This window comes from Lissotriton helveticus, chromosome 3_2 (assembly GCF_964261635.1).
Source record: "Lissotriton helveticus chromosome 3_2, aLisHel1.1, whole genome shotgun sequence".
NCBI lineage: Eukaryota > Metazoa > Chordata > Amphibia > Caudata > Salamandridae > Lissotriton > Lissotriton helveticus.
Window position 1 is genome coordinate 449768128 of NC_136062.1, and position 14225 is coordinate 449782352.

The window sequence follows — 14225 nt, forward strand, 5'->3', positions numbered from 1 at the left end:
GAGGGAGGCCGAGGTATGAAGAGCACCAGGCAATGACCAGATCGAAGGAGAGCGGAGAAAGAGCGGAACCTCAGTTTTAGAGACACTGAGTTCTAAACAGCTGTGCTTCATCCAGTGGGCCAGTCTCACAAGACACGATGGAAACAGTGTGAATTGCATTGTTAGCCTCCGAGAATGACAGCAATAGCCGAGTGCCATTAGTATATGACACTGCCTTAAATCCCAGAGGCTGATTAATGTCAGCAAAGAGGTGGGGCACATTGACGAGTGTGGGGTTCAGGGGTGACCCATGTGGAACTCCAGGGTTCAGTGGCGCCGAAGCCGACGAATGAGGATGGAGATGGGATGATTGAAACATTAGATAAAATGACTTGAGCCACTGTAGAACACGGTTACCAATGATTGCTAGCTAAAAGTTGTACCAATATATGGTGAGAAACAATGTCAAAGGACGCGGAGAGATTTCACAAGACCACCATAGCTGAGCGCCCTGATCGAGATTCAATTTTATAAACTTTGTGCCGATTCAGTACTATGACAGGGCTTGAATACAGATGGCGAGTCACAAACAAGATTATTTTATTCGATAGACCATTTAGGCTGACCATTCACTATTTTCTCAAGCATTTTAGATGGAGCAGGAAGGAAGGAAATGGGGAAGTAGTTGGAAAAAACCTCCTTGTCTGCGGATGGCTTCTTTGGGAGAGGAATTATATGGGCTAGTTTCTAGAGTTGTCCACTGTGGATTAGAGAAAGGGCCAACCCCTGCTGTGGATGGCTAAAGTCTGTGTATAGTGGAGGTTGGCGTCTGCTGATGGTTGAGTGCAGAGCGTTGTAGAAGGATGTGCAAGTAGGGTTTGGAAACTGAGTAGGTCATGAAAAACTGATTTGCATATGGCCATGTCTGAACTGGTGTGGTTGAGTGAGCTAAAGAATGATGATGTATTGAACCCAGATCTGTTGACTGGGGTGAGTGCTTGCAATGTTCAACACTGTTCTACATCCCCTTTGGTTTAGGTCATGAAAAAAAACATGAAATTCACTGAACAAAGTAGTTAAAGACTGAGCTTTGGATCTGGCTCAAGGGCACAACACCACTTACATTTGTAAACTATGGCTTAATATTGCCATGAAGGGGTTCTGGTTACATCACAAATGGCACCAGAATACACAGATGGCAATATAGGACTATATGACACATTACTTATTATGTATTTCTATAATAAGGGTTGATTTTGGGGTACCAAGCATAAAAGAGCTGTTTTCCTTGAAAGTACTGCTAATAAAGGGCAAAAATTAGATTGTTTAGGTTTTGTTTATCTACGATAAATTGTTAGAAAACAAGTAGACCTTGTTAGAGTACAATGGAGCTATGTGACTGTGCCTGCAAAGCACCATCTATTTATGAATTTATTGCATTTGCAAGTAACAAGCAGATTTTACAAAAATGATGTCTCCAGTTAAAACTGATGAAAGTAATCCTACCAAAAATATGCTGCATAATTTGTATTTTTTAACTCCATAATTTAGATAACACAATTTGGTCCGCAATGTAGCATAATCCTAGCAACCCGGACAATGGTAAAAATCTGCAGAGTAGTTTAGGGTGGTCATTATCATGATGAAATCCATATTCCAGAGGACACCGGTAAATATTTTTCATACTTCACAGTTCCCTGTCCTTCCTTACAGGTCCTAGTAAAATACGGAAATCATTCCATGGCTCCAAATTAAATGTAGCCTCATTTCCACGACAACACCAAAGCATGCGGCACAGCTTTACCACTGTCTATTTTTCATCGACATTCTGCCCATGAAAGGTAAGTAAAAACTGAACATTCTAATCCCAATCAAGCACCTCGTTAGCAACACTTGTAGAACAATCAACAATCTATTCCTTCTAAAGACTGAATGTGTTTTTAACAAGTTGAAACTTTTTTTATGTAACATTTTCTGAAAGACTCTTATTTGTGCTTTATTTGGCCAACTTATCTGCAATTTAGATGAAAGTCAATGCATATTCTGCAAAAGTATTACATTATCATTTAAGTACTCTTAGTTAGGCAGACAATCTTATTATACTTGATTAAACGCCCATCAACCTTCAGCGGCAATCTAAAGAACAGAATTATTGTTTAAAGAACCATTTATCAGTTAATCCTGTAGAAACCAGGTGCTGGCCTTCGGTAACAGAAAGCAACCCTTCTGTATCCGTAAGCTAATGGAGGTCAAGGAGTATAATTGTATTTATGTATGGCATAATTGTATTTATGTATTGCAGCATCTCTATGTGATTGTCACCATATTTGTGCCTGGGACCAACAACAAAAAACTCACCTGAAGGCTGCAGACCATTCAGATCATGGCCATCAGAGGCACTCTCAATCTCCCAAGACTAGCTCACATTACACCATACCTGAAGGAGCTCCACTTGCCCCCCATGCACATATAAGCACAACTACTCATCCATACTTTCAAGGCCTTACTTAACACTGTCCCAGCATACATCCACAAACTCAACTGCTTTCACAAACCTTACAGACACCGCCCTTGTCTGTACTCCTACTTGCACAAATCATGCGCATACGGAAACCAGATCCGGAAGTCGAGACTTCTTACATCGCTCCTAAAATGTGGTACCACCTGCCGCTACACATCAGAGCCTCCTCCTCACTGCTTGAATTTCGCAAGTAGCGAAAGACCTGGCTTTTCGAGTAGCCCCACTATTCCCTAGGGGTGGCTAGAATCACACCTGCTCAGTGCCAGGATACCCTCCCGGGTAATAGTGAGCCCTACAAATCTGCAAACATTACATAACATAACTCATTCTGTTTAAAAAAATAGAACTAATCTGTGCTGCTGGAAGGTGGGCTTGGAAGGATACTGCCCTCAAGGGAATTGGCCCACAACAGCTTGGTCCTCAACATTTCTTGCATTGTGTCGAGTAGCCAGGGATTTCCAAGAAGCAGAAAAATCTTAGAGAGAGAAAAGGGGGAGCGGAGGAAGTGCCTAGTCTTTGTCAATGTTGGGCTCATCTAGGTCTCTTTGGGATGAGTTGGGGATCTAAGCACTCGTAGCTCACTAAAGTTATTCCAGTCAAACAAAATATACAGTGTAACGGGTCACCTACATGGCGAGTGTCTGGATTTTATAAAGGTTGTAAGGCATAACCCAAAAACCTAATCCTGGCAGAGGAGTTCTTCATGAAAACAAGTAGGTGAGGGCATGTGCCTGAACAAGAGGATAGTCTTGGACACCAATTAAAAGGACAAAAGGCTACTCTGGGCACCAACTAACAGAAAAAAATCCAGTTTGTCTGAGGTGCATCTCGGGGTTACCACCCTACCTGGAAGCTGAAGAGCAGAGCCCAGAAATGGGAGAGACACTGCATTAGAAACAGAGTAGAATTTTCACCTTACAACCAACTAGTGTATCATTTTCTCGTTAAGCTGAAACATAGTTTATTTTCGGTCCCTATCCACATTTTTATTTTTACATTTTAAGTAGTCGCAGTACACACTGTCCTCACTGACATGCATTGTATTTCTGAGCTCCAAACACCTTACACAACATTGCAGGATCAAAACTTGGACCAAGAATGGATTGTTCATTTTGACAGATTGTGTCAATGGGGTGGTGAAACCATTTACAACGCCCTTCCAAGCCAGATACAAACAGAGCTAGACCTAAACAGGGTGCTGTTTCTTGTGCTAGAAGTGTCAGGCATTCTTTGAAACCAAGTAGCCCATATGGGAAATCCTAGTACAAAAGAGGAACATTTACGTAATCTGCCTGGGAGGAGAAGGATAAAGAAAAGCTTGTGACAACCCAGTCGAGAGGGGGTACTGGAAGCCCTGATCATTAAAATAATTCTATGTCTGTAGACACATTGCTGGATACACCACAAACAATTCATGGAGGGTTTTGAAAGAGCGCATAATGTTGCTAATTAGAGGATATAAAAAGTTTCTTTTCACATATGAAGAGTTAACATTTGGAGCAGATTCCAAAAGGAGTGATAGTAAACTAAAACTGTAGCAGGCACAGAGAGAATATAAAAGATACAGCTCATTTAAAAACATGGACAACATACAGAGTCCCTTTTTCATGAACGGAAAGCTATCCGATACAGTAGATGGGTGCGGAAGTCCCAAACCATCATCAGATTTTATTTCCATAAGTTCTTCCCATTTGTTTTACAATCGCGGCTCTATTGCGGTAAGTGGTACTTCTGACTGAACAATGCTTGAGTGATGCTTGGCGCCGGGAAGCCTTGTGTGCTGAATGCTATCTCATTTCACTGCTGGCCAGCCAGACAAGGAAACAACCTTTGGGGTTCTGCAGGCTTTCCAGCTGGCTTTAATAACTTCAATCAGTTGTATTGATTCCGACAACTTCATAGTCTGAATGGCTTGGCTCAGGTAATTTAACCCTACGTCTTTCATAGCCAACTCCCTTCTAAGATGAGCTCACTCTTCAGTGCAGTGCAAACGTCTCTTTCGGCGAATGGATATAAAATATGATCTCCCCACAGAGTGCCTCGTCTGCCCTAGAGCGGGGATCATCCCAAAGGGTGAACTGTTCCCACAATGGCCATATGTTCCTTAACGCAGAGGTCTACCTACTAAGCTCAACTCTTCCCTAAAATCTGCCTACAGGACAATTAACTGTTTGTTTGAAATTGGAAGACCACCTCTCCCTTAGAGTGAAATGAATATCACCCCAGATTGAATTTTTCACTTGGAGTTCAGCCTGTCCCTTACTGCAAAAGTCCATTACCTTCTGATCCGGAGAGGGAACTTGCCATAGCGTGAAGTCTCTACACTAAAAGATTAGCACCCCAAAGTGACTATGTCTTACCAACAGCAGGGAACTTTCTACCATTAACAGATCCTTCCAGAGCAGGAGATCGCCAGACAAATCTTCATCTTTTCCTGAGAGTCAGTATCTCACCAGTGTGACATCACTTTCCAAGAGGTGAAGCCCCTGGGATGGACTAAGGAGAGGAGTGGGAAGGAGAAAGCAGGCTCTATCAGCAAAAAGATTGCAGCAGTGCAGCGAGTGTGATAACAAGAAAAAGCCTCCTATATAACTTATAATTTGATCACTAAGCTGCATTGGCAATTTGTAAATGACAAGAACAATTATTGTAGGAGCTGAGCACTACCTATAGAAAAGATAATCAATGCAAATCTGGAAACTTTGATATAGGAGACTGATATTATAGCAAAATAATGTATCTGCACAAAAATGTAAATACATTTTAGAAAGTGCCTGGTTCAAAAATAGCCAAAACAATATATGCCCCAGAGTTACTGCTTTGTAAATTGCTAAAACATTGGAGATCTGCTTCAAACAAAGAATCCATGCAGCACTCCTAGTAACTCCCAAAAGACAACTCATCTTCCCACAGTAGCTCAGACCCAGAATGGTCAATGAGGTTTGGTTGGCCGACATCTTCATATGTATCAAACCCACCTGCCCACATGCAAAAGCACTCTCCTACCCTCTCCCAGACCCTTCAGAAAAATAAGCACAGAGGAGTTTGAGAAAAGCTACAATGCAGTGTGAAACAAACTGATCATCGGAACCAGAGTCACTGCTCGACAACCTCTACACAACAGAACACCCACTATAGAAACCCTTGAAAGTTCAAGGTAGCCCTTACGTTCCCAAACTAGTAGTTCAACTTGTATCTTGCTGAACTGAAATCTGACACAGCACTGGTGAAAGACTTAGACCAAACACAATGAAATCTTGTATTTATGGCACAGCAAAGGCTACCACTAACCCAGCAAAAGAAACAAAAACCTTACTTTTCAAAACAAACACAAGTCTCAAAATTAGAGGAAGGAACATTTTAATATTTACCAGGAACTATCCAATTCAGAAGCTCTTAAAAGGTGACTACTCAAAATCCCAAAAACTTTGAAAAGACCATGTCGAATTCCTCAAAGCCAATATTGCCCAAACTGCTATTCCACCATCATTATCCAGATTATGCTCCTCTATCCCACCAACATTGCCTCCCTCACTACAAACCTCGCCTACTTACCTCTCCCCAGCAAAATCATGGAGAGAATAGAGACAACACAACTTTCAGAGTATGTTTAACTAAACGACTACCACTGCAACTATCAGTAAGAACTCCACTCTTTGAAGGGACAGTAAAACGACCCGGGTCAATGAGGAAAGAGCCTCTAATCTAGCTGCACCAGGAAAATAAAACCCCTTTTAATCTCGTCCACTTCTCTGGAACGTATCAAACCACGATCCCACAATCCTGCAGAAAAGACACATAAATTGAGCTTGAATATCTGGACATGCGCTGTAACGGCCCACTCATTCACCACCAACCACAGACAAAAAAGTCTGTGGATTATCTTAATTGCCCACAAGCTCAGTGCTGTGTGATATTTCTCAAAGATTGTCCCTCTCCTGCTGCCTGTTCAATATTTACATACACCTCCTAGCTGCCTAGACAAGCCGTAGAGGTCAATGAATAGAGAAAATTTTCCACATGGCAGGCAACCCGATGGAATACGCCTGGCGGAAATGTGCATTTGCCTTTATTTTTTTTATCTTACAATGTTTCTCACAGAGAAAATATTTTTCTCTGTGGTTAAATACGATGCTTTACAACCCTGTGAATAATGGGATGTTCCTTTCTACTTCCCATCTGAGAACTAAAGTTACTAGTGGCTTTTATGTAAGTGTTGTTCTATGTGTGTTTGTAGGATATTAACAGACCTGACACTTGACCATAAAAATCAACCTAGCAGGCAAAAATGGTTAAACAAATTCTCTCCCGGTAATTACTGAAAAACAAATTAAATTGAGTAAGGCAATGAAGACTTGGCTCCTCGCAAGATGATCTCACGATGAGCTTCATTACTAGGAGCAACAATACACCTGGGTCACACCTACCGAAACTAGAGCAAACACTCGAAGAGTGGTAGGCACAATCACGTTAGAAGTTATCCTTCACTCTTTACTATGCCCTAGGCAGATATGTTCTCAACGATGCAACATAAGCAGCCTCCTCCATGCATACAACTCCAAATCCATACCGCCAAATGCCCCAACACACACATGTACTTCCTCTTGATCCAGGTACTAGCATCTAGTGGTTAAGCATTGTGTGCTCACTGTTCCTCACACCAAACATCTAAACACTACTCGCAAAGGCTACATGATAGACATCGTCTGCCATAAATGCACTCCCACGGAGTAGCTTGCCACGCTGCCGCATATCTACTTTCGACCCGTGTGATAGACATGAAGTGCTAAATAAATTTAAGTATAACAATACAGAAACGTACAAGCAGACAGTCCAGCTGGGAGAATGTTTCCAGGCACTCCCCATTTTATTACTTCACTAGTAAAGAGCCATCTAACTTACAAACCCAAAAAATCTGACTTCTGACAGCGGCACTGACTGTACTGTGCATTCTTCCTTCCCACTGCGTCCGCTGCTTCTGGATGTGTTCCTTGCCTGAGGCAGGGTTGACTATGGGAAGTTTCCATACTTTGAGCCCAGGAGACACTTACACAAGCAGCCAAGTCTGCAGGCTGCATCTGAATTTTCTTTCAGGTTGGTAACAGCTCTTCTAGTTAGCTTGAGCAAGATCTATTTTTAGTCCGTTGGTTAGATCAAAGTCTTACATAACCCTTCTTTAAACCTCATTGCTGAAATTGAATAAGCTTTGCCTCTTAATAGCACCATATGAATTTATTAAAGGACATCAAGATGGCAAAAGGACCCTCCAAAACTCCTTTTTACTCATCCAAAAGCCTCCTCCTACTGCAAGACCTAAAAATAAAATAAAAAATTAAAATAAAAAAAACCTTCACTCTTTTATCCCTCCACTATCCTTTTCAATCAAAATTAACAGACTAACATGTTCACTTCTCAAATTCCATATTAAACTATACTAATATACTACACAAATAACTGAATAACATATCCAATACTCAAATTATTTCATATTTTTTACTATACTAATTTTCAACAGCAATCCTTTATGGGTTCTGTAGTGGTGTGCTACTCCCCAGAAAAGTGCTTCAACACCCATCAGGGGTAACAAGTGCTATGTGAATGCAAATCTTTCTTCCCCTTTTATCCCTCCACTATCCTTCTCACTCCAAGTAACTGACTAATATCCACCACTGGAATAACTTCATATTTCACCATATTAATTCACCACTAATCCTTTGAAGGCTGCCTGAATAGCGTGCGTCAACACGCGCTATATAAATACAAACCTTTGCCCTCCTCTATCCTTCTGCTATCATTCCAAATCCAAATAACTGACTAACCTATCCACCACTTAAAATGTACTTGCATGTTTCACTACATTAATTCAACACTAATCCTCTATGGGTCACGGAGTAGCGTGCTACTCGCCGAAAAAGTGCTCAGACGCCTCGTCAGTGGTTGTCAGCGCTATATAACTGCAATTACAATACAATACATATCCAGGCCCACCTAAAAGGATGTCAGCGATATGCTTTGTTTTGTTGCTGTACCAACATTTGGTTAATTGCGATTCAGTATCAGTTCATTCATTTATCAGCGCCTCTCAGTTGTGGAAAACAGAGCGTCCTACTCTTTAGGAAACAGGGGACCCCTATATATCTAATACACAAGCTATACACAGGGAAAAAAATGCATTAAGTAAAGGTCTATAGCTAGTTTACCTCATGGACAACATCTATTCTAAATCTCTCTGTGAACTGTAACCACTAATGTAGAAAATATATAGACAATAGAAAATCTGGAAAAATATATTTCATTTTATTATTCTCTGCAAACTTATTCTCAGATTTTCTTTTGTTTTTTTGAAATTGTATCTTTTAAAACTAGTTCATTGATCTCATATAATATATTTAACAAAGATCAACATAAATAAATTAATTCCATAAGTAAATACGATAGACGTGGAGTTGATGGAGGCAGTGCGGTAGATGTGGACTACGAGCGTTTCGGCATACGTGCCTTCATCAGGTAACCGTCTATTGCACTGAAATATGAACTTTAGAGCTGGATACCTATTGACAACACAGGATGGGTTAAGACTCCATATATAAGTCAGCTATAGAGGCGACAATGCATTTCAAGCTTGATGTCCATAGTCATCTGAGGACGGTTCATAGATGCCACCTTCAGAGATACTTATGTATAGTTAAAAATATGGGGAAATCCAGATGATAGATATCCCAAAGTCACTCATCCAACTATAGGGTTATATGAACGTGGCCATTTATTTATTAAATAATAGTGTTCAAAGTCTAATAAACGTGGAAACTGATAATCATTATATGTCACGGATTCTGTGCATTTAGTGTCGGAGTGTTTCAACAAGCCACATTACGAGCATCCACGTTCCCCTTCACGATGGATGTCTGTTGGTACGCGTATGACCCGTGTCGAACAGCATGTTCAAATGGCGTCGCAGGCTGCTATGATGCCATATGATGACATCCATCGTGAAGGGGAAAGTGGATGCTCATAATGTGGCCTTGTTAAAGAAGAAGAGTTCACCACAAGACGTCACCAAAAAGACGTTGCAAATCCAATTAAATATCCATAAATGTACAAAGCGAATAGACCTAAAGGAAAAGGCCGCAGAGGTGGCAAAGACCATTAGGCAATGTAGAAGGGGAAAGCGGGATGGTGGGAAAAAACGTGAATAGATTTCACACCCTACAATGCAGGCCGAGCGCTGGAAGGAACACATGATCTATTAACATACCGCCTAATTGTTAGAGAATGGGCGGAAAGTAGCAGAGAAACAGAATGTAACAGTCTGTGTTGGAGTGAGAGAGTACATCACCCTGCCAAAGGGCAAGCTAACCTAAGGGAGGAGAGTATAAAAAGCCTCAACCTGAAAAGGTCCTTGAAGAGCGGGGAGGACCGGTGGGCGTTAAGGAATCTGCTGCTAGACTATGTCTCTACAAGATACTTCGTTAACGAAGGGAAGTAACTCGTTCATCCGATAGAGATGTCTAGCCACAGATTCCTTAACTTAGAATAGATACCAAAGCCGAGGCGGGTCTGCGACTGAACCCCATCATGTTTGTGAATGAACTTAGTCGTCCGTAAGGTGACTAAACAGTACTGTCAACCTTATAGACGAATTACAGTAAGGCTATGAAAGGTAACGCAGTTAACCTCCAGATCATGAAGCTCTACGGAGAGCAGAAAGCAATGGGAGGCAAAGGCAAAAGAAGCCGTTAAGAACCGCATAGAAGACCTCTCTATGTATACTGGGTTGAGAGAAAGAAGCACAAAGCCAGAAGCCTGTGGCGAAGTGAGAGTTCATAACTTTAAAGAAGATGATCCAACCCATAATGTGAAGATCAACAGGATCCGACCTGGCTACAGAAGCAAGCAATTACCAGTGGACCAAGAAAATAGTGCTTAGTGGAACAACCACCCCATGCAAGACAGAGTAGGAGAAGAACCAGACACTATTGTGGCAAAAATGAGGACAAATGGAAAGGTTCCGGTACCCAAGGATTGATTTTGTAGCACAAGCGGTCAGAAAAACGTCTATGACCCCGGATAACAGAGAACACCTGCTCAATCACTCGCTTGGAGGACGAACCAGAAAGGGTTGTATGTCCAAGTTGCACTAATAAAAACAACAATAAATATGCCGTATAGCAGTAAATAGGATGCCTTGTAGCGAAAGAATTGCTACAACCCGGCGTTTCACCCGGCGTGCGGGATAGACAGCACACGCACGAAACCTATGCCAAATTCTGATGCATTACAGACAGAGAATCCCAACATGCAAGAAGCAAGTCACACTAGGAACTATGTAGGAATGGACATGTGACTCCCAGCAGAACGTGTGCTCGGAGACTCCATAGGAGCATACCAAGGCAATGGCAGAACCCAATGTCATGAATACCCCACATAGGGTAAGGCAAATCCCCAGCAGGGGTGTCCTCTTGGGCCAAGCACAGTCAGAGGACTGAAAAGAAGAAAAGTACTGAACGAACAGATAAAGGGCTAAGCAGCCATGAACAATAACCGGACACTAAAAACCAACCTGTACATTAGGTTGGGCACTGCAAAATGACGCAGAGATATAGCAACAAGATTTATCTCAACCCTGATAAGAGACGGGAGACTGCGGTATCCGCGTGGTGGTCAAACAGAACTACCCCATTAAATGAAAAATCCCTGCGGGCATCCTGAACATGATCCGGGAAGCGACTGTGGCATAAAGCCACAGCGCAAGCCAGGACTCATCCCATAGAGTCAGTGGCATCAAGAGAGGACCTGATGGAAAATTGTGCCATGCTTCTGCCATGCAGAAGAAGACGGAGCAACTCCGTCCGTGGCCCTTCTGGAATAGAAGGGAGGAGGTGGGCAACTAAGTCCCAAAGAGCAGTGGATGCGCGGCCGAACACACAGGCTGTATTTAAAGCCCGGATGCCTGCGCTAGCAGAGGCGAAAAGCCTGCTGCCACAATCATCCAGCCACCGAGATTCCCTGGTGGGAGGTAACAATGGTAAAGATGGTGAAGACTCCAAATTAAAAGCTGCCTGAGACAGACCGAGAGGATCATCCGGAGCAGGGTGGTGCCTACGAGCAATAGCGCGCTCAATGGGGTCACCAGAAGCTGCCCTTGAGCAAGTGCCACGGAGGACGTCAGGTAGCGAATCCCCGAAGGGCTGCAAAGGTACAACTTCAACAGGCTCCAAATAGAGCAGATCCATTAAATGATCAGAGAGCTACAGTACCATAGAGGCTGAAAGCCAAGCACATTAGCCGCACCATGAATAGCGCGTGCAAAGGCAGCACTAGATTTATCTGCTACCCATGTAGGTGAAAATAAATTGTCATATGGTTGAAGGCTAATCCTACCACTGGACATGAGGAGTGGAGGAGCCGGAGACTGACCCGAAGGCTAGGCGACACAGGGTACTTGCACCCTGGCCCCTTAATCAGGGGAGTCCAGGGAAGTATCAGGCTAAAAATGAGGAGGCGTTAATGAAAGCAGCGGCATGGACGGACGTCGAGGTGACCTATTGCCGCCCGAGGAGTCGGGACCAGCAACCACCGAGGGAGGTGGACTCGACGCTGGTCCCAACATCGAGCGACGTCGTATCGGAGGCGCCTGGATGTCGACAACCTTCATTGAAGATTCGACCTGGATGCCGACCGAGGCCGATCCCACAGTAAGAGATGCTGGAGCCGGCGTTGAGTCTGTGGTAGTACCCGGCGTCGACCCGTGCATGGCTGGTGTCGCCTCCTACGTCGGCGCAGGAAGCCGAACAGGGATATGCGCTGACTGACTAGGATGGCTGGGGTCTGGGCCCTGGCTTGGTGGCATCACGTCGGCTCCGGAATCTAAGTCGACATACACAGCCAGTGCCGGGGAAACGTCCGCAGACGAGGACTCGTCATGAGTGCCTGCAACCTCTGTGGGGCCCGAAGTGCACCATTGAGAGGGGGCGACTTGAAACAAGGCTGTAGCATCTTACAATACACCTCCATTTGGGTATACGTTGCCCCAATACCCGGAAAGGGTGACTACGAGGGTGAGGCTGCCGTGCGTCTTTACCCAGCTCAGTGCGAGAGGAATGGACGGCAGCGGAAGAAGAACTCCGTAAGAGACACCTGTGCTTCCGCTTACCTGCAGTCGCACGTCGGCGCGGGAGAGACCAGGGGAACTAGCCCGACTTCGAGAAGCGGAGCGGCGATGGGAGGGAGCTGGACCAGACACCAGCGCGGCCAGCAACTTCATGTAACGGTCCCTCAAGGACTTTGGCTTCATCCGCTGACATGCGTCAGAGTCCTTAGAGTCATGGAGCATTCCTAGGTACCACATACAAATGAGGTGCGTGTCAGTTCCAGACATCTGACGTGCACAGGCTTCACAGGCCAGAAGGCATTGAACACGGTACTACTCAAGACCAAAGCATCGAGAAGGCCCCAAAAACCAGGCCAAGGAACTGCTGGTTTTCCAGGATCCGCGCTCGGACGCGGAAAAGAAGAAAACTGATGTCAGCACGCCGGGAGGGGCATATATGGCTTCGCTGCCATCATGTCTGTGGACGATGTCAGGGCGGAGTCGGGCGGCGCCACCCCCCGGCGCGCAGAGGTGCTGCTGCGGTAAAGTTTTCCTGGTCCAGTCTGACGCTGGGGATATTCCAAGTTAAGAAATCTGCAGCTAGACGTCTCTATCAGATATACACACACACAGCCTTCTATCACTGCTTGGCCACACAAAATTATAGATCAACTAAACAATGCACATGCATGCGCTCCTGAGCCCAGTATATGCCAACAGACGTCAGAAGACACGCTTTCCTGATGAACCCCCAATAAACCAGTTACTCGCTTCTATTTAGATGAACAGGGGCCATTTGCCAGACAGGATGCTGAATCGTTCAATGCTGGGTTCCAGATTTTGCTCTTAGACTCAATAGTGCCCAGGTGCTCTACAAGTTTTAACATCTACAGCTAACTTCTAAAGCTAGGTACATACTGCGTGTTCCTGCAGCGTGTCCTTCAGCTACAGCAATGATCCACCCAGGAGAGTTCTACAGGTTGGTGATCGTCATTCCTGCCTTTCTTGAAACAAAGAATTTACATCTGCTGTATTTGACTGAAAAAAGCAAATAAGCAAACCCAAAAACTGAAAAGGACAAACTCTTGCTGCCTTGGCTGAGCCAAGATAATGCCCCCATATAATTCCCAATAGGGGTGCTCAATCCCCCTACTGGCCTGGGTTGTTCAACATACTCCGTCAGATAAACTCCTCTCCTTAATACTTAAGGTGCACCTTGGCAGTCCCATTAGGAGCAGATTGCCAGAAAACAGTTTTGGCTAGATCCAACAACAGGGGATGCAGAGGCTCACTGAATGCTCAAGTGATGTACGCGTATGGTGGCTGCTGTAGGACAGGAGGCCACAGGTCTGCTCCCTGCAGCAGGAAAAGAGGTCAAGCACCTGCTGCAAACCATACCAGGGAACGTTATATCTCATGAAACATTCCAATAAACAATGGCCAAAGGCTGACCAAAACCATCAAGTAGTGGTGAGACGGGCACCCGAACCCACAGTTACGAACCAAACCACAGGTTTTAAAAGTCAGCATTATACGCAGCATGTTTTACTCCCAGGGCTTTTCATGTGTTTTGCTGCTGCTCCCCCCATTTTTTCAGGTTACTCAATGTTTGCTTCAAAGAGAAATAACATATAT

The 14225-nt window shown here is 44.1% G+C and overlaps 1 protein-coding gene across 1 annotated transcript in view; it reads right to left on the reverse strand.

The window, feature by feature from the left end:
• Positions 1 to 14225, reverse strand: part of EXT2 (exostosin glycosyltransferase 2) — a 305577-nt gene that overhangs the window by 218752 nt on the left and 72600 nt on the right. The gene's annotated exons all lie outside the window — the stretch shown is intronic.